An 11,799-nucleotide genomic window follows, 5' to 3' on the forward strand; every position below is an offset into this window, starting at 1 on the left:
GAGCTGGTCTATGCCTCTGAAGAGAGGAAAGACCAAGTATCTTATCTTGGCATCAACTCGGCTCAGGCAATGCAATCTCTTTTATTATATAAAGTAAATTATGTTTTATTAAAAAGACAGACAACATATAATTAAGTTGTGATGATACAGCAACAAAAAAACATCTCTCTCCTATATTCTTCTCCTATATTCTCTCAAAATTTACTGTTGAAAGCTCATGCAGCTCCAGAACACAAGGCTTTCAGAAGAATTAGGAGAAGTGATGTGGCTGGAAGAAAATGGGGGGAAAAAAAAACCTTGCCTCTTTGTTCTTTTGCTTCTTTATTGATCTTCACACAACATCACACCCCAGCTATTCAGGTGCCTTCTGACATCTAGAGCACCTTTCTTACTGATGCTACCTTATTGTCTGACATTGCTATACGGTCTTCAGACACACAGCAGTGTAAAAACTTCTTACCTAGTGAACTCATGTGGTTTCCAGGTTTAGGGTTCCCTCATGGGGAAAAATAAGTATATAAATAAATACAACTTACTTTTGTAAAGTGGTTGGGGTTTTTCTTTGGGGTTTGTCTTTTGGGTTTTGTTGTTTGTTTTTTTTTTTTTGGGGGGGGGGGGTGTTTTTATAGTTAGAAAGAAATTGAGAGGTTTAGGTTCCTTTCTGTTCTGGTGGTGAGTGCCCCAAGCAAAATTATAAATGTAATCGTCACACTCCTTCTCAGCATCCTGACCCCCATCTGCAGCAGAGAAGTTTTCATGACTGGATTAAGCTAAGATAGCAATTCCTACCATTTAACCATAGCCATGGGTCCCTGCTCTCCATGCTGAGTAGAATCTGCTCATGCATCCAGCATAAAACTTCCTCATGTTTTGATGTGTTAATTTTCAGCAATATTAGCAAGCTAATCTAGTCCACCACAGACTCCAACAACTCCTCAGTGTGTCAAAGGAAAAAATGTCTCATGGGGAATTATCGCCAAGGATGAACTGGGGGAGTAAACAGTCTTTTTGGTGACACAGTAGTCCAAATTCAGTTCAACCCAATAGTGAAACTGGGGACCTGAATCTGTGTTTGTCCATTTCTTCTTTAACTTCCACCACAATATCATCTCTGTAGACTTGTCACCCTCACATACCTTTTTGGAACTGCAGCTTTGGTGATTACTGGGTGGTGACAGGTCCTCCCCAGTTAAATCCATGCAGCTCTGCTCTTAAAGTTTGGAACACCAGCAATGAAATGGTTTTATAGAAGTGTGTAGAATGTGCCAGTGAAGACCAGATGGATAAAAACCAAAGTGGACTTCTTATATTCTCTTGCAGTTTCATCTCAATACTTTATGACTCAAGTCTGAGGTAAGATTAAAACTCCCTCTGATCAGATCTTATTAAGTATAGTTCACCTATATTAAGTATAATAATCCTGCATCTCTGTCAATTTGTGAGAAAAAAATGCATTTTATTCCAGTACTTAACCCTAAATTGATCACCCACATTTGTCCATGCTGTTAAATCTCTATCAAGGAAAATAAGTCTCCCTTTTCTTTTCTGTGTCTAGCAGCAGCTTTACAGATGTAGAAGCGTGTGGATAAGAACAAATGCAGATTAAGGGAGTTCAGTACAAATTTAGGCATAGATATTTACCTCTTCCTGTTGTCCAGCTGGAAACACTAAACAGATAAATTTGACCATTTTTAATTTTTATACAAAGTAATTAGTTCACTGACATTTATTTGCCACAATATGGGTGCATATGTAACAAAGGGTTTATTACAGAATTCCATCCATTGCTGAGGAACTCCTTTATCTTGTTTCCACACTGATTGTAAGAAGACATTTCAAACATGTGAGCTATCTCTAATTTTGCCAATTGGATTTCTTCTCAGAGGCAAGAAATTCCGGTTCCTCTGCCTTGTTAACAGGACCTACCAATTTGCTATAAACTGAAAAATTGCTAGATTGACAATTAAAGAATTGCCAATCTAACAGTCAGTTGCTGGCTGCTCCATCATTAGTTATCCACCTACTTGGTGAAGGGCATTTTATACAGTTCAGCGATCTCTCACTGGAACATGGGCTAAACTCCACACATGATGAAAACCTTCAACTTTACACTAGTTTCTCAACACAGCTACTTGCTGGTATAATCCAGCACTTTTTCCATTTTATTGGTATAATACCCTGTGATGCTGTGACATTGCTTACATATGTCTCAGAGCACCTTTACCACTGTTCTTGGTGGTGCAGTGAAAGTAATCCTTTAATCAATTTAACAGCTATGTTGCCAGTAAGCATGTGCAACATTATTGCAGCAATTAGAAAATAATGACTGTGCATTTGTGTTGGGTGGGTAATTTTCTACTCATTTAAATAATTTTTATATTTAGAATAAGGTGAAACTTCTTTAGAAATTCAGCAGTTTCTTGATTTAAGGGACATCTAGCCTGAAAAACATCCTCTGTCTGCTTTAAAGAACAGCTACGTCCATCATTGCAAGTACATCTTTGCTATGAGTAAGTATTACATAAACCTAAAATATTTAAGGAAAAATTAGTGAAAAGTAAAACCAGTTTTCCTGCCTTAAGCACCATTATTGGAGCATTTAGACACGCACATTCTACTCACACTTTAAAACAGAACTTTTTTTTAAGAAAGGCAAGCCATTGATATAGTTGACCTCCAATATTTTCTTTAACAATCTGTACATAAATATGAGTAAAATAACAAAAAATAAATACAATAAAATGAATTAGTATTTTGGGGTTTATTTTCCAGACATTTGTGATATTCCTTGGAGGCAGAGAGTGGTAAAAGACTGCTACTCCTAAAATCTGAGAGTGTGGGACAGACACTGTGTGTAGCTTCCTATTCACAGAATTGTGATTGAAGCATGCAGCTGATTGAATACGAGTAATTAATGAAATACTTACATTATAACCTGTCATCTACATTATGGATGCATGAAATCTGTACATAAAGGGGTAATTAATTGCTCAGACTAATGCAAAAAAAACCTGATTATCCATTTTGCACATGTAAAACAGACCACCAGATATGCTATAGAACAGATGGAGAAGCAGAAGTCGCAGAGATGTCTTGCAGTTAGTAAAATTTTGGGGATTTCTCCATGAAGTTTTCTGGAATAAAGCATTCTCCTTGACTTAAACCTTGGCTCAAACATTTTCCTTGGCTCAGAGGAAGTACTTTTTGTTAAACAAAAGATGAAATGGCTGCATAAAGAAAGATCAGATTACAAGGAGAAAGTAAGCATGTTCTCCATCCTTACAGTCAGTGGTGAGTCTGCCTAATGAGTAGAAAGTGCCTAAACGAGGGTAACTAGGTCATTTGAGACTCTCTAGGGTGTCCTAGAGAGCTGCATGGGGCTGACATATATTACACAAAACTAGAGCTTATTTACATGGTTTGGGGCCAAGGAGGATCCTCTTAGGTACTAAAAACACACTAGATGCCTGTGTTTAAGTATCTGAATCCTTCTCCAGACTTTCTTTCCTCTGTATTACAAAGTAAGTTCCTGTACATCAGAATATTTCAGCTGGCTACTTCAGTGCTTTCTAAAATGTATCATCTGCCCCCAAATCCTACTCACCAGGTAAACAGAGGACAGTAACAGCATCACCTTTCACGTAGTTTGTCTTTTCATTTTTCAGATGTTCTGTAAACAGTGCAAAGCCTAAAAATCTGTCTGTAGATGAAAAAAAAAACCAAACAAACCCACTAAAAAAAACCAAACCAAACACAAACCCCCACAAACCTATCTAATAGCCAGTAATATAGCTGTGTCTGCCATTAGCAATTATTTACTTTACAAAAAGGAAAAAAAAAACCCTATACTGAAAGTTGTGTTAGGCTGAGTTCTAATGATGCCTCTCTTCAAATGAAAAGTGAATCTTCTTCCTAGGGCACATGTATGGGGTCTGGCTGAGCCCCACAGCAGCCCCCACAGTGCTGTGCTTGTAATGGTAGTGAGAAAGGTGGTGATAACACACCAGGGGTTTGGCTGCTGCTGAGCAGGGCTCGCACAGCACCCAGGCTCTCTCTGCAACATTCCCCACCTCTCACCAGTAGGCTGGGGGTGGGCAAGATCTTGGGAGAGGACATAGCCAGGACAGATGACCCAAAGTGCCGAAGTGACCAGGGGGATATTCCATACCATATGATGTCTGCTCAGACATAAAAGCTAAGCGAAAAGAGAAGGAAGGGGGGGCATTCGTTATTTACAACATTTGCCTTCTGGAGCAACTGCCACATGTACTGAAGACCTACTTCCTGGGAAGTGGCCCAACATTGCCTGCTGATTGGAAGTAGAGAATAAAATCTTTTGTTTTCCTTTGCTTCACTCATGTGGCTTTTGCTATTGCTTCATTAAACTGCCTTTGTCTGGGTTCACTGTTTGGTTTTTCTTTTTTCTTTGATCTTATTTTCTTCCCTGTCCTGTTCTGCTGAGGAGGGAAGGACAGAGGAGCTTGGTGGGCATCCAGCCAAGGTAAGCCACCACACCACACCTTCCAGAATTTCATGCACCATATTTCAAAAACTGTATATAGAAAAGATAGCAAATACTTAAAAGATATATGAAGACCTGCCAGGTCTTTAGTCTCTTTAGGCAGTGTTCAAGCTGAAGGAGAGCAAACCGTCATCCTATCCTATGCTATCCTATGCTATCCTATGCTATCCTATCCTATGCTATCCTATGCTATCCTATGCTATCCTATGCTATCCTATCCTATCCTATCCTATCCTATCCCATCCCATCCCATCCCATCCCATCCCATCCCATCCAGGCAGTGTGATAACACAGGGTTGAGAAATGGCCAGACTAGCAGACCCTACCCCACACTGAGATTAAAAATACAGTGTGGCCCTGATAAGTCTCTCAGAGAGACCTTCTAAGGTTTAGCCCAAAGCAACACTACGGTGAGTGATCTACTACCTTCTCCTGGCATTGAGTGACTGTGCTAGCTGAGACTGGTGCTAAAACCACAGCACTCAGTACCACACTCCTTCATGCAGCTAGGGTAAACCACCAAATTGCATGTTATCTCACAGAGTGTGAGAAGTCGTTGAGAATCACTGCGTGATGCACAGGATCTGTTTCTTTCGTGCTTTTTTCCAAGAATAAAAAAAAAAGAGGTGATATCTGCCCTGTGCCAGTGCGAACTCTGCTCTGGCACGCTTTCTGTATTCAGGAATCTTGTATAATTTTACACTGTGGAAATGAATATGTCCCCAGTGTTTTACCCTAACAGTACTTCTAACAGGTAAGAAATCCACTGTTTCATACAAAAGAGAGATCACTTCCTCAGTTTAGCTAAAGTGTTTCACATTTCTATCACCACTTTTCAGGAATAAACTGAAAAGAATCTTATGTGCTTTCTGGTTTTGGTCTGCCCTTCAGCCACTTTCTCTCTTATTTCAGTGATTTACAGTGAAAGATTGACACACACCAGCTAAAAAGTCAAATTATTGAATTGTTGACCCTATTCACAGTGCATGGAATCTAATGCAGCAGTCTGCAAGACATTTAGTGGTTTACCATGCATGGAAAACAGACACTGAATTAACACAAAGTGTGCCTGAATACAATACAGGATCTAGCTGTCTTGAGATCACCTTAGTTAGCTGTAGCCTAAATCTCCTTCGGTTACCTTGGTTGTCTGCCTATAAACACTCTTTGCTTTTTTGAAGCATGGACTGACTCAGTCCTGTTTATATATAAACAGAAAGGAAGATTTTGGCTTCCCTACAGCTCCATGGCCTGCTTCTGATGCTATTCATTGTGGAATAGCATTAGTCTCACAGAAATAATGGAGCTAGGCAGAAATAGATTACTAAACTAAAAGAACTATAATGTGCATTATCATTTAAGTGGAGAAACATGTTAGAGTATTCAATTTCAATAGATTTCTCTTGTTGGCTAGATCGTGTCATGACTTCAGTTTGTTCACATGCCTTGCAATGAAAGGCCTGTGTTGTTTGTATCATCTGCTCTAATGAACAGGAGTTGAAAGAGGTCGTGTCCATATTCACTTCCTTGCTGTGTTCTGGGATTATGAAATAAAGGTAGCATGACCTTAGGAAAGACCTTTCTGTAAGAGTGAATTATTGCTTGAAAGCTCTTTAGGACAAAGGGGTTTATTTTCCACAACTTGCAATTTCTGTTCACAGATGCCTGAACATGTTCACATTTCTCATTCTCTAAAATGCAGTGTTAGGTGGTGTGCTATATACAGTTCAGATTCATGCACTGCTCTTAATGGCTCATTTCATTAAGAAAATTCTTTGGAAAAAAAAGGGGTGAAATTGTCAAGTGTCATGTGTAGGCCAATGGGTTGCTTGTATGCCTCTGAACTAATACAAGGACTGTCTCCTACCATTTGTTAAGCACCTTGCACAATAGGCGCCAGACTCCAATCAAGACCATATTAAGAGGGCCTCAGACATACAGCACAGTGCATTTTGCTTTCCATTCTCACACATTCTTTTTTCCTGATGTCCAAGCAAGTTTACAGTGCTGGAACAAGTACCGGAATTGGTAATAGTGTCTGGCTGTATCAACGCTTGGAGCAGAGAGGGCTGGGGATTGTGTCTGATTACAACCACCTTATAAGGCCAAATTGTTTCTTAGGGCAGTGATATTGGTCTAATACTTATGGACAAAGGAGTTGATTTGTTCTTTTTTGATGTTCATGCATATAAATGACATTTAAGCTAGCTGTGTCTCTGGCTGCTCTGTTGGTTTTCCAAGACACCATGTTGACCTTACTGATTTTCAGAGCCACAAGACCGGTTTCTAAGTAAAGTGATGGCAGCAGAGAAAGAGCAATGTAAAGATGTTTAAACATTTTAAAATACTTTTAATTTGAGAAGGAGTTTATCACAGATCAATAATGAAGGTCACATCTGGTCTTAAGGGACAAATTAACTTTCCAGTTTTGTATAAAATTTTCAGTGTTTCTTATTTGTTGAAAGAAAAATGCTTACCTTTACAGTGAGGAGTATATTTTTGGAGAATTTCAAGAGAGTTTAAATTACTATCTACTAGAATTCTTTTACAGCTCAACATGAGTACCTTCTTTGACATGTTAAATATCTGTCATCCATTACCGTCAACATGAACCATGTACATACATAGAGGGTCAAATTCTAGGAATCTTATTCATGCTATTAAACACTGATTCCCTGATTCACCAATGTACATCTCTGCAGTGAATGAACAAAAGGCTGGACTATAAACTCAGTAAAATGTTTCAAGGAGCGTATAGAAGTGCTGTCTTCTGTCATTTTTAACTTGTGGTCTAGAAAATAACTCCCAAAATAATACAACCCCCCCCAAACATATTCTACATATTCTTTGACGAGACCAAAAATCTCCAAGAACACGCAACACATTCCAGTAGTAGTTGGTGTCAAGCACAGAGTGAAAAATTTTTTAAGCCTACACTTATAAAAGCATGCACTTATGAATCTAAGAGTGAATTGATCTATTGCATAGATATACACAGGGTATTTATCTTAGCCCACACATAAAATATGTGAATTCATTAGAAAGAAATTAGTAGTTGGCTTAAGCATCACCCTTGCGTTTTCTTTTGATGAATTCTGAGGGGGTAGGACCTCTAAGAATTGTAAAACTGAAATAAATGCAATCCTTTCTATAAAACTGTAGAGGAATGAAGCTGGGTTAATTAACAATATACAGCTGTGGGCTGGCTTCAGGGGCGGTGGGTTGGCTGATGTGGTTAAGGTGCAGCTGTGGCTGGTTCCTGCTAAGTGGTTAAATAGCTCTAAGGGGTATGGAAGAGGGGCAGCTGATGAAGAGAGACCTGGGAGAGGCAGAAGAGAGAGAGTGTGTGTATGCTCTAGATGGAGAAGAGGCAAGAAGCAGGGTGGGTTGGCCTGAAGAGTATGAATAAATGGCACAGACACTAGATGAACTGTTGAAACCTTGTGGGGGATTGATGGCTGTGCCAGGGCAAGGCGTGGGAGCTACTTACTGAAGTTAACCTGGTATGGGGTGGTAAAAGCCTTGTTACAGCCTACTAGTTTGTTTGTGCTGTGACATAAAACAACTTTTTTTCTCAGAAATATGGATCCAATTTACAATTATTCTTATTGTGCAGATGTTTTGAGCATCTTTATTAACAAGAAAGTAAGATATGGCTAATGCAGTTTGGCAGTAATAGAGTTTCAAGGATTTGCACTGACAGAAATCAGAAAGCGTAGAAATCTGGCACAGTTTGGAGGTTTGATTTCACAGGGACTATATGTCCAACAGAAATGGTTGGAACTACTGGGTTGTGTTGTCTGAATTCACTATGTGATATGTAGCTCTGTCTGTAGCTTTTATGTGAAGGCAACTTGGGGAAAGTGCAAAAGGCATCATCAGTTTTGGAAGATGAATATGTGATAACACGTGCTGTTGTACTGGAGTTGTATAAAGCCTTACATGCAAAATGAAATGGAACAAAAGGGGAAAGAGCAATCTTCAATATAACTTGTGTGGGTATTGATAATGAGAACCAGTAAGCATTCCTAAGAAATTATTCTCAAAGTTACATGAAGACAACACTTACAAGAGTAAACAAATATTTGCAAAAATATAGGAAGCTGCAAGCAAATGAAAAATATACTAAAAAAAAACCAACCACAACACTACAGCAAGAAGAAAATAAGAACAATTTACACATATTTTATTTCATGAGATTTTTGTTTCTTACAGTTTTGTGACCTTATAGAGCATTCTAAATGTGTGTTTATGAATGGGATATTCTTATATTCATGTATAAGCATAAATATGTGCATATGTAAGTCCTAGAGAAGGTTAAATCCTGTAAGTCTTATAAAAGGCAACACCAAGAATAAGCAATCAGAGTAATATATATACATTAATTTTTTTTCCCCAGATATTGAAAATCCCACTCTTTTTCTCTTCAGGTGCCTTCAGGAACTAGGACAGGATACTGTCCTGGCTTCAGCTGGAATTGAGCTAATTTTCTTCTTAGTAGTTAGTACAGTGCTGTGTTTTGGGTCTGATGTGAGAAAAATGTTGATAATGCACTGATGTTTTTAGTTGTTGCTGGGTGATATTTGTACTAAATCAAGGACGTTTTGGTTCCTTGGACCCTTCCAGCGAGCGGGCTGGAGGGCCATGGGAGATTGGGAGGGGACACAGCCAGGACAGGTGACCCAAACTAGGCAAAGAGGTGTTCCATGCCATATGGTGTCAGGTTGAGTATATAAATAGGGGGAAGAAGGAAGGGGGGGACATCTGGCGTTTATGGCATTTGTCTTCCTGAGTAACCCTTATGTGTGACGGAGCCCTGCTGGCCTGGAGATGGCTGAGCACCTGCCTGCCCATGGGAGGCGGTGAATGAGTTCCTTGTTTTGCTTTGCTTCTGCGTGTGGCTCTTGCTTTACCTGTTAAATTGTTCTTGTCTCAACCCTTGAGTTTTACATTCCTTTCTGATTCTCCTCCTCATCACTCTGGGTGAGGGGGGAGTGAGCAAGCAGCTGTGTGGTGCTTGGTTGCCAGCCAGGGTTAAACCATGACAGATATGTTGGGGAAGTTGGGAAACAGGGAGAGAGTAAGTGAAAAGGAATGACAGAGTTAATTGCAACAAGTGAAAAAAAAAAAACCAAACCCATATTAGAAGTAGGAAAGATTTTAATAGGAGATACAAAAATATAGAGAAAAATCTCAGAGAGGAATTTTCCCCTTCCCTGAGTCTACAGGCACTGCCAGATCCATTTTTTTCCTAAAACTTTGTTGTCAGATCATAGTAGCAGTATGAGCATAGTTCAAGCCTCGAAGTATTACTTCTGGCTTGTATTCACCTCGCTCAGAACAGAACCCCAACTTGCCCAGCTCCATGTTTCATGGAGGGTGCCACATTACTACATATGCAGGCTACTGCTCTTCTAAAGACCAGCAGAGATACATGGATTGCATCCCATAATGTATAATTGCCGTCTCATTACAACAGGCCTTACTATGAATTCTGCACAGAATTTTCACACGTATCTGGCCTCAGAATAATTACTAGCAATTAGAATCATGGAATCATTTAGGTTGGAAAATACCTTTAAGATTGTCAAGTCCAACTGTAAAACTGACACTAAGTCCACCACTAAACCATGTTCCTAAGAGCCACATCTACATGTCTTTTAAATACCTCTGGGGATAGTGACTTCCCTAGGCAGCCTGTTCCAATGCCTGACAACCTTTAAGTGAAGACATTTTTCCTAATATCCAATCTGAACTTCCCCTGGTACAGCTTGAGGCCGTTGCCTCCTGTTCTATTGCTTGTTACTTGGGGGAAGAGACCAACACTCATCTTGCTACAGCCTCCTGTCAGCGAGTTATAGAGAGCAATAAAATCCCCCCTCAAGTTTCCTTTTCTCCAGACTAAACATCCCTAGTTCCCTCATCCATTTCTCATAAGACTTGTGCTCTAGACCCTTCACCAGCTTTGTTGCCCTTCTCTGGACATGCTCCAGCACCTCAATGTCTTTCTTATAGTGAGGGGCCCAAAAGTGCACAGAATAGTCAAGATGTGGCCTCCCCAGTGCCAGTTACAGGGGGACAATCACTTCTAGTCCTGCTGGCCATGCTGTTTGAGATAGAAGCCTGAATGCTGTTGGCCACCTGGGCCCACTGCTTGCTCATGTTCAGCCAGTTGTCAGCCAACGCCTCCAGGTCTTGTTTTTTTTGGCCAGGCAGCTTTCCAGCCACTCTGCCCCAAGCCTGTAGCGCTGCGTGGGGTTGTTGTGACCCAAGCGCAGGACCCGGCACTGAGCCTTGTTGAACCTCATACAACTGGCCCTGGCCTATCAATCAGGTCCCTTTGCAGAGCTTTCTACCCTCAAGCAGATCAGAAAACAGGAGGAAAAAACCCTCAGTCTCCTTACCTCATAATTTGTCTTAATCGGTGAGACACTGGAGATAATTAGAACCACACTATGAGAGAAGTATTGGAATGTGAGATCAGTATTGAGTCCATTCAGAGGATGGACTCATTCCATTCCACCTGTGTGGAGCATCAGGTGAAATCTTAGATTCGTTTATAGGCCCATGCACCTTGCAGCATGCAGTTTGAATATTCTGGGTTGCAGTAGATCTTTTATATTTTTATTTTTATTATATTTATATTTGTGCATATATGGCCAGCACATACGCAGGAAGTCCATCATGCTCTGAATATGCATGTGTTGGCCATGGGACTAGAAGTACACTGAGTAGGTAGAGGTAAGCAAGGGCACAAGCTTCCTTTCGTGCTGCCCTCTTCACTCTGCACATCTGGAGCAGACGGCCAAAGGAAAAGTCTCTTTTAAAGTTTAAGCACAAATCTACAAGTAATGTAATATTTTTTTTTTCAATTTATAGGATCTGTCTGTTATAGCAGATCAAGCCATTCTATTTTTCTATATTATACTAAAGAACAGAATTATATGACTGCAAACATTTCCAAAATATTCTGCAGCGGGTCAATTTCTTTTAATATTTAAGTAACAGTCCAACTATTGAAAGCCTGGACATTCTAGGTTTGATTTATTTCAAAATATTTGACTTTACAGATTCCTAAAAACTTTCATGTTATCTAAGTGTTTGATTTGTGATACTAATCCAGGATTTAGCTGGTTTCAAAATTATGGACAGATTTTAGGTTGTTATTGTTATATGATGCCTTATTTCATTCATTTACAGATACAAGTTAAAGTATAGCATACAGTGTACACATTCATAAATAGCATTATTTTTCTGATTTACCTGATCATGTTCTA

At 39.7% G+C, this 11,799-nt stretch overlaps 1 long non-coding RNA gene across 1 annotated transcript; it reads left to right on the forward strand.

Annotated features, from left to right (window-relative positions):
• Window positions 1-627: 627 nt before the first annotated feature.
• On the forward strand, window positions 628-3,163 carry LOC114014002 (uncharacterized). The gene is made up of 3 exons (XR_003557328.2): window positions 628-1,353; window positions 2,385-2,510; window positions 3,042-3,163. It is a non-coding gene; the product is annotated as an uncharacterized LOC114014002 (long non-coding RNA).
• Window positions 3,164-11,799: the final 8,636 nt, after the last annotated feature.

Source organism: Falco peregrinus, chromosome 6 (genome assembly GCF_023634155.1).
Source record: "Falco peregrinus isolate bFalPer1 chromosome 6, bFalPer1.pri, whole genome shotgun sequence".
In the NCBI taxonomy this organism is placed as follows: Eukaryota; Metazoa; Chordata; class Aves; order Falconiformes; family Falconidae; genus Falco; species Falco peregrinus.